The sequence below is a fragment of the Oncorhynchus masou genome, chromosome 17 (assembly GCF_036934945.1).
Source record: "Oncorhynchus masou masou isolate Uvic2021 chromosome 17, UVic_Omas_1.1, whole genome shotgun sequence".
Taxonomy (NCBI): Eukaryota; Metazoa; Chordata; class Actinopteri; order Salmoniformes; family Salmonidae; genus Oncorhynchus; species Oncorhynchus masou.
The window spans coordinates 37,224,511-37,234,259 of NC_088228.1; the positions used below are offsets into that span (position 1 = coordinate 37,224,511).

At 44.4% G+C, this 9,749-nt stretch overlaps 2 non-coding genes across 2 annotated transcripts; both read right to left on the bottom strand.

The window, feature by feature from the left end:
* Positions 1-2,619: 2,619 nt before the first annotated feature.
* On the bottom strand, positions 2,620-2,691 carry trnae-cuc (transfer RNA glutamic acid (anticodon CUC)). Its single transcript has one exon. It is a non-coding gene; the product is annotated as a tRNA-Glu (tRNA).
* Positions 2,692-3,319: 628 nt separating this feature from the next.
* On the bottom strand, positions 3,320-3,391 carry trnae-cuc (transfer RNA glutamic acid (anticodon CUC)). Its single transcript has one exon. It is a non-coding gene; the product is annotated as a tRNA-Glu (tRNA).
* Positions 3,392-9,749: the final 6,358 nt, after the last annotated feature.

A 9,749-nucleotide genomic window follows, 5' to 3' on the forward strand; every position in this document is an offset into this window, starting at 1 on the left:
TAACGCTCATTCCTTCAACGATAAATGCAAATTCGACCATCACCCCTGGTGAGACAAAACCGCGACTCGTCAGTGAAGTGCACTTTTTGCCAGTCCTGTCTGGTCCAGCGACGGTGGGTTTGTGCCCATAGGCGATGTTGTTGCCGGTGATGTCTGGTGAGGACCTGCATTACAACAGGCCTACAAGCCCTCAGTCCAGCCTCTCTCAGCCAATTGCGGACAGTCTGAGCACTGATGGAGGGATTGTGCGTTCCTGTTGTAACTCAGTCAGTTGCTGATGCCATCCTGTACCTGTCCTGCAGGTGTGATGTTTGGATGTACCAATCCTGTGCAGGGGTTGTTACACGTGGTCTGCCACTGCGAGGACGATCAGCTGTTTGTTCTATCTCCCTGTAGCTCTGTCTTAGGCGTCTCACAGTACGGACATTGCAATTTATTGCCCTGGCCACATCTGCAGTCCTCATGCCTCCTTGCAGCATGCCTAAGGCACCTTCACGCAGATGAGCAAGGACCATGCGCATCTTTCTTTTGGTGTTTATCAGAGTCAGTATTAAGGCCTCTTTAGTGTCTTAAGTTTTCATAACTGTGACCTTAATTGCCTACCGTTTGTAAGCTGTTAATGTCTTAATGACCGTTCCACAGGTGCATGATCATAAATTGTTTATGGTTAATCAAACAAGCATGGGAAACAGTGTTTAAACCCTTTGCAATGAAGATCTGTGAAGTTATTTGGATATTTACGAATTATCTTTGAAAAACAGGGTCCTGAAAGAGGGACGTTTCTTTTTTTCCCTGAGTTTCTATATATATATGTATGTGTGTGTGTGTGTGTGTGTGTGTGTGTGTGTGTGTGTGTGTGTGTGTGTGTGTGTGTGTGTGTGTGTGTGTGTGTGTGTGTGTGTATGTGTATGTATGTATGTATGTATGTATGTATGTATGTATGTATGTATGTATGTATGTATGTATGTATGTATGTATGTATGTATGCATGCATGCATGCATGCATGCATGCATGCATGCATGTGTATATATATAAATATAGATATTTACCCCAAAAATATATGGGGGATTGGAAATTATGAAGACAGTGGCAAATTCAATGCAACATATGTCTGGTGAAGTCCACTAAGCATTTTGCATGTAATCATCAAATTTGTTGAGCAGATGTTATTGCGGGTGAACTGCTTGTGCTTCTAGCTCCAAAAGTGTAGTAGTATCTAACAAGTAATATCTAACAATTTAACAACAATACACACAAATCTAAAGTCAAGGAATGGAATTAAGAATATATAAATATTTGGACGAGCAATGTCAGAGCGGCATAAACTAAGATACAGTAGAATAAATTAGAATACAGTATATACACATATGAGATGAGTAATGCAAAATATGTCAACATTATTAAAGTGACTAGTGTTCCATTAATAAAGTGGCCAGTAATTTCAAGTCTATGTATATAGGGCAGCAGCTTCTAATGTGCTAGTGATGAGTATTTAACAGTATGGTGGCCTTGAGATTGAAGCTATTTTTCAGTCTCTCGGTCCCAGCTTTGATGCACCTGTACTGGCCTTGCCTTCTGGATTATACTGGGGTGAACAGGCAGTGGCTCTGGTGGTTGTTGTCCTTGATGATCTTTTTGGCCTTCCTGTGACATCGGTTCCTGGAGGGCAGGTAGTTTGCCCTCGGTGATGTGTTGGGCAGACCGCACCACCCTCTGGAGAGCCCTGTGGTTGCAGGTGGTGCAGTTGTCGTACCAGGCGGTGATACAGCCCAACAGGATGCTCTCAATTGTGCATCTGTAAAAGTTTGTGAGGGTTTTAAGGTGCCAAGCTAATTTGTTCAGCCTTCTGAGGTTTAATAGGCGCTGTTGTGCCTTCTTCACCACACTGTTTGTGTGGGTGGACAATTTCAGTTTGTCAGTGATGTGTACGCAGAGGAACTTGAAGCTTTCCACCTTCTCCACTGCGGTCCCATCGATGTGGATGGGGGGGTGCTCCCTCTGCTGTTTCCTGAAGTCCACGATCAGCTCCTTTGTTTTGTTGACGTTGAGTGAGAGGTTATTTTCCTGTCACCACACTCCCTGGGCCCTCACCTACTCCCTGTAGGCTGTCTCGTCATTGTTGGTAATCAGGCCTACTACTTGACTACTTGACTAAACTTGACAAACAGTTACATGACCTACAGCATAGTCAAGCAAGTTATGCTTCCGATATTTTCAACAGGGTACTAGAAAGCTTACGGCACATCGGTAATAGTCTCAAGCAGCCCTGTACTACTCCGGAGCATCTGCCTCTGTCTTAATGATGCACTATTGTAAAGTGGCTGTTCCACTGGATGTCAGAAGGTGAATTCACCAATTTGTAAGTCGCTCTGGATAAGAGCGTCTGCTAAATGACTTAAATGTAATGTAAATGTCATCTCAGTGAACCTGATGAAAATCAGTTAACATGGTGACCATCAAAGTTTTTCATTGTTTTTCACCATGTTAACTGTATATTTTTTTTTTTAACTATGCAAAATCCTTGGAAACAGTAGTTGAAGGTGGGGAAGCCTATGGGCTTTTGAATACTTCCAAGCAGTCAAAAAACGGTACTTTCGATTGAATGCTCAAAAGGTTAATTCCCTGACCGGGAATCGAACCCGGGCCGCGGCGGTGAGAGCGCCGAATCCTAACCACTAGACCACCAGGGAAACTATACTCGCAGCGCCAACAAGTGACATAATATATATTACACGACGTACACATAATGTCCGAGAGCTGGCTACCTTAAAGTACTCACACTTGGCTTTTACGAGGGAAGAGGGGAGCACACGGTGAGCAAATCACTCTGCAGTAGCGGTGTGAGGGTAAAATCACTGGGGAAGCCAATCCATTAAAAAAAGCGTGTTGTGATTATTGCGTTGTTTGCTCTATAACCTGTTAGCGCATAGGCCAAGCCACCGTGATATATAGGCCTAAGGCCGAGGCAATAAGAAGACACAGTGTCAGAATACATTCAACGCAACATCTGTCTGGTGAAGTCCACAAAGCATTTTTCATGTAACAAACAGTTACATGACCGACAGCATGGTCAAGCAAATTAATATATCTGACATTTTCAACAGGGCACCGGAAAGCTCACAGCACTTCGGCAATAGTCCAAAGTAGCTCTGTAGTACTTCTGAACGTCTGCACCTTTGCTCTACCGACTTTGTTAACATGAAGAAAAACAGTTAACATGTCTAGAAAAGTTTTTCATTGTCATTCACAGTTAACAAGGTGAAACACAATGAAAAAGACTTGCAACCAGAAATTGTTCAGTGAGTAAAAAACGAGTTGTTCCCTGACCGGGAATCGAACCCGGGCCGCGGCGGTGAGAGCGCCGAATCCTAACCACTAGACCACCAGGGAAGCTATAATGTTATAGGAGAAATTTATGCTTATTAAATACAAACTTTCCCCTTGATTTTCACAGCAGACAGGGAATCCAGCTTCAGAAAACTGCCAAATGGAATCCTTGTCTTAAAGGAGAGTAAGGATTCCAGGAGTTACAGGACAAAACACTACTAAAAGAGCATGGAGCAGACAAAGTGGTGGACTCAGCCAGGAGGGCTGTACTGCTCAGAGGTGGCAACCCAGCAAGCAGAGCACTTTTGCCGGGTCAGCATAAGATGCAGTTTGGCCTTGATAAGGAGCAGACCTTCAAGTGGGTGGTTGAAAGTGTGCTGGGCTGGGTATTTGGTGGCATCGAGGCAGAAAGAATCTGCCTCTCAGCCAGCAAGTAGTGATTTAAAAACCATGCTGCTAATAAAATGGCTTTCAAAAACACATGGAGCTCTTCCCTGAGGGCTGGGAGGCTATGAGGATTAAGTCCAACATCCAGCCACTGTTATGGGTGTAAGATGGCACAGTGATGCCATCTGTTGGTAAATGTTCATTACTGCAACTCTTGTGTTTTACCGGGGTGCTTGAGATACCCGGATGTGTTGTGATGTACTGAACAAGACTGGTTACTCGCATCAATGCCTCTGTCTCATCATTTAACGTTCAAACAGCCACCTCCCACCACCGAACCATGCAAAGACCAGATGACCACTGGTCCCATTTCCCAGAGGTCCTCAACATCCTCACTCAGGTCATTGCTGGTTGGAAAACTACACCCCTCCCAGAATCTCGATAGGACAAAAAGGAAGGTGATTGAAAAAAAGACGGATAACATTACTAAAGAGATCGATGTTAAGATAGGAACGGTCTTGGAAGCAATAGCAGGCCATTCAGCTGAACTACAGAGGGTTGTCAAGCGTGTGGATGAGGCAGGAGGAAGAATTGCTACTGTGGAAACTTCAACTACATCAATAAATGAAGGTACGTGAGAAACAGGTGCGCGAAATTGCGGAGCACATTGATGACTTGGATAATCGAGGACGCAGATGCAATATTCGTGTTGTGGAACTCCCAGAAAGGGACACGTTCAGTATACATTTTCGTGGAATGGATCCCTGGCTACCTACAAATTGATACGAAGGCTGGTCGTGTGAAGCTGGACAGAGCCCATCGCTCTCAAGAACCGATACCCGGTATCGCACTGATGTACTGATGTACCCGGCCACGTTGAAGATTATGGTCAACGGAGGGTCCCAACCAGCGCCCACGGCCAGTGGTTATAAAGTTCCACAACTTCACCCACAAGCAGCTCGTCCTGGATGCGGCCAGACGCATATCGGTTCTGACTGTAGTCAAGGTCCAAGGGTCTCATTCTTCAATGATTATTCCACAGCGGTTGTACGAAGACGCATGTCGTTTGATGAGGCGAAGGCTCGACTCAAGATAATGAATATGGACTACGCACTGATGTACCCGGCCACATTGAAGATTATGGTCAACGGATCACCAAAAAACTTTACACACCCAAAGAGGCTGCTGCGTTTATTGACTCTCTCGGGTAAATAACTTTCAGCTGCACCTCTGCAGAATTGGATAGCTTCTTTATTTGAATCTGATCATGAAGCAGTGATGTGCGTTCTCAAGTGACCCTGTTCAGCAATATTCATATGTTTTATAATTTTTCTTGCTAAAGTAAGAGCAGTTGGAGGCCATGGAATGAGAGTTGTACGGCGTTGAAGCTCGTCTGGAGGTTAGTTAACACAGTGTCAAAAGAAGGGCCAGGGGTATACAGAATGGTATCGTCTGCATAGAGGTGGATCAGAGAATCACCAGCAGTAAGAGCGACATACAGAGAAAAGAGTTGGCCCGAGAATTGAACCCTATGGCACCCCCATAGACTGCCAGAGGTCCGGACAACAGGCCCTCCGATTTGGCACACTGAACTCTGTCTTATAAGTAGTTGATGATCCAGGCTAGGCAGTCATTTGAGACACCAAGGCTGTTGAGTCTACCGATAAGAATGTGGTGATTGACAGAGTCGAAAGCTTTGGCCAGGTCTATGTATACAGCTGCACAGTATTTTCTCTTATCGATGGAGGTTATGATATCGTTTTGGAACTTGAGCGTGGCTGAGGTGCACCCATGACCAGCTCGGAAACCAGATTGCATAGTGCAGACGGTACGGTGGGATTCGAAATGGTCTGTGATCTGTTTGTTAACTTGGCTTTCGAAGACCTTAGAAAGGCTGTGTAGGATAGATATAGGTCTGTAGCAGTTTGAGTCTAGAGTGTCTCCCCTTTGAAGAGGGGGATGACCGCGGCAGCTTTCCAATCTTTGGAAAGAGAGGTTTAACAGGCTAGTAATAGAGGTTGCAACAATTGTGGCAGATAATTTTAGAAAGAGATGGTCCAGATTTTCTAGCCCAGCTGATTTGTAAGGGTCCAGATTTTGCAGCTCTTTCAGAACATAAGCTATCTGGATTTGGGTGAATGAGAAATGGGAGAGGCTTGGGCAAGTTGCTGTGCAGGGCTGTTGGCCGAGGTTGGGGTAGCCAGGTGGAAAGCATGGCTAGCCATAGAAAAATGTTTCTTGAAATTCTCAATTGTTGTGGATTTATTGGTAGTGACAGTGTTTCCTAGCCTCAGTGCAGTGGGCAGCTGGGAGGAGGTGCTCTTATTCTCAATGGACTTTAGTGTCCCAGAACCTTTTGGAGTTTGTGCTGCAGGATATAAGTTTCTGTTTGAAAAAGCTAGCCTTTGCTTTCCTAAATGCCTGTGTATTGATTCCTAACTTCCATGAAAGTTGCAAATCGCAGTGGCTATTCGATGCTAATGCAGAACGCCACAGAATGTTTTTGTGCTGGTCAAGGGCAGTCAGATCTGGAGTGAGCCACAGCTATATCTGTTCCTGGTTCTAAATGTTTTTAATGGGGCATGCTTACGTAAGATTGTGAGGAAAGCACTTTTAAAGAATAACCAGACCTCATTGCGTCAGTAGAAGATGCCAATATCCTTCCAGGATACCCGGGCCAGAGTGTTTGACAGTGATAAGGGGTGGTCGTTTGACCGCAGACCCATTACGGACGCAAGCAATGGAAGCAGTGATCGCTGAGATCCTGGTTGAAGACAGCAGAGGTGTATTTGGGCGGCAGGTTGGTCAGGATGATTGGCCAGGATGATGTCTATGAGGGTGCCAGTGTTTTTACGGATTTGGGGTTGTATCTGGTAGGATCATTGATAATTTGTGTGAGATTGAGAGCATCGAGCTTAGATTGTAGGATGGCCGGAGTGTTAAGCATGTCCCAGTTTAGGTCACCTAACAGCACGAGCTCTGAAGATAGATGGGGGGCAGTCAATTCACATATGGTGTCCAGGGCACAGCTGGGGGCAGAAGGTGGTCAATAGCAAGTGGCAACGGAGAGAGTAATCTTTCTGGAAAGGTGGATTTTTAATTGTAGAACTCAAATTGTTTGGGCACAGACCTGGATAGTATGACGGATCTCTGCAGGCTTTCTCTGCAGTAGATTGCAACTTTCAGGGTTTTTGGTGGCCTTCCTAAGCCAGGATTCAGACACGACTAGGACGTCTGGGTTGGCAGAGTGTGCTAAAGCAATGAATAAAACAAACTTAGGGAGGAGGCTTCTAATGTTAGCATGCATGAAACCGAGGCTTTTACGGTTACAGAAGTCAACAAATGAGAGCGCCTGGGGAATGGGAGTGGAGCTAGGCATTGCAGGGCCTGGATTAACCTCTACATCACCAGAGGAGGAGTAGGATAAGGGTACGGATAAAGGCTATAAGAACTGATGGTCTAGTACGTTCGGAACAGAGAGTAAAAGGAGCAGGTTTCTGGGCGCGGTATAATAGATTCAATGCATAATGTACAGACAAAGGTATGGTAGGATGTGAGTACATTGGAGGTAAACCTAGGCATTGAGTGATGATGAGAGAGGTATTGTCTCTAGAGTCATCAATTAAACCAGGTGAGGTCACCGCATGTGTGGGAGGTGGGACAAGAGGGCTAACTAAGGCATATTGAGCAGGGCTGGAGGCTCTACAGTGAAAAAAGACAATAATCACTAACCAAAACAGCAATGGACAAGGCATATTGATATTAGGGAGAGGCATGCGTAGCCGAGTGATCATAGGATCCAGGGAGTAGCTGGGCGGGCAGGAGACACGGCGATGCAGACAGCTAGCGGGCCGGGGATAGCAGAAGGGCCTTAGGGGGACGTCGCGACGGAAGAAGTCCGTTGTAGTCCCCGCATGCAGTTACATCGGCAGACCAGTCGTGATGGATCAGCAGGGGTCCGTGTAGTAAAAGGGTCCAAGCCAATTGGCAAAATAGGTATAGTAGCCCAAAAAATTGGCTGATGGACCTCTTCAGCTAACAGTCTGGTATGCTCTTGACAGATAGCGGGCCGCGGCTAGCAGGTTAGCAGATGGTCATTCAGGGGACGTCGCGACGGAGGAGCCTTTTGGAAACCCACCTCGGGCGGATTATGTCTGTCGTCCAGTCATGATGGATCGGCGGGGCTCCGTATTGGCAATAAAAGGGGTCCAGCCAATTGGCAAAATAGGTATTGTAGCACAATGAGCGGCTGATGGACCTCTTCAGCTAGCTGGGAGATGGGCGTAGCATAGGCTAGCTCCAGGCTAATTGGTGCTTTCTTCAGGACAGAGACGTTAGCCAGAAGAAGCCAATCGGATAGCAGCTAGCTAGCTGGGATGATTCAGGTAAAGAGGTTCACAGCTTGCGGTAGGAATCCATGGATATGGAGAAAAATAAGTCCGATAAGCTCTGGGTTGAATCTGCGCTGTGCAGACTGGCAGGAGTTGTCCGGACTAAAGGTTAGCTGATGACCGCTAGCAGTGGCTAGCTGACTACTAGCTAGTAGTTAGTTAGCTGGCTAGCTTCTGTTGGGGGTTCCGGCTCTAAAGTAAATAAAATAGCAGATCTATACCACATTGGGTGAGGTGGGTTGCAGGAGAGTATTAGAAAACGTAGAACAATATTTTTAAATTGTATGCGAAGAAAAAAGATATATGAAGATATATACACGGGACACGACAAGACGAAGACAAAAGACTCGTGATTGCTACGCCATCTTGGATTGAAACAAGGAAGATGGAAGAAGGTACTGTCTTTTTTGAATAAAGAAAATATTGATATTGCTCTGTTGCAAGAAACTAATTTGGGTGGTGTTGAAGGAATTTTAATGCCTCTGTTTTAATTCCCAATTAAAATTAAACACTCTGTCAATTCATACGAATTTGTAAGACCCTTATTTTATAGGAATGGACAAAGCCCTGGTCTTAAAGTCAAGAATCAGCCTTTATTCAAGAGAGTACTGAGTACACACACATTTTACCACAGATTATAAACTGAAAATGACGTCAGCGTTTTCTAAATGTTCCGTCTCTTCTTGACAATGGTAGAAAGGCTCTATAGCTCTCAAGCCTTCCCTCCTCGCCTAGAGCCAAGGTCAGTCAGTGTAGATAAGCATTCTAGTCAGTCTGGAGATATAGTTTGTTTATTTGTACAAAGGAACAGAACCCATTCTACTTGAAAGCAAGTATAAAGCAGTAGATCTGTTCTATGTGCGCTATTTCTATGCTTCCCGGTCTTCATTTTTTTTTGTTAGGTCTTTTACTTTCGGTTCTGTACACAATCTTCAAAGACGTGAAACAACAATAATATAGATATAAAATATATTTCAGTGGTTTAGATGGTGCAATGATTCTCTACTATCTTGTTTTGTCAAACTGAAATGAGGCTAACTATGAGGTTTAACAACCAGGAAATGGTGGAGCGATTTCTGCATAGTGTATTTGTAATCTCTGAAAATGTTTTCTTCACAGTATTTTCAATATGAAGCTATTAGCAGCACTATTTTGGTTGATTTTTGTGGTCTCAAACTAGTGAGTTTATTAACATTCTTAAAGAATATGGGCAAAATGTTATTGACAATGAAAGAGGTGGGAATGTTTTTCCCTATAATTGTAACATTTACTATCAATATAGCATTAAAATACTTTTCCAGGTTGTATTTTAGAGATGTATTTTTCGCAATTTCTGTCCTGAGGCCAAACCATTTGAAAAACAATGCTCTGGAAGAGGCATAAATATTCTTACATGGTAATGACCTAACAAAGCAGATGTTTAGTTGGAAAGAGCTGACAATGCAAAACTGACCATATTCTACAGAATAACAGTGTTACTCGGAACTCCAGTCTACACAGTCAGGTGTAAACCAGGGACTTGTCTAGATAAAGGCTAGAACAATATTACCATAAAATCTATTAGCTCGCAGTGAGCAAGTCCCCTGACTAATCATAAACTAATGCATTGCTGGAGACGAGAACTGTGTATTTTATGGACGCTG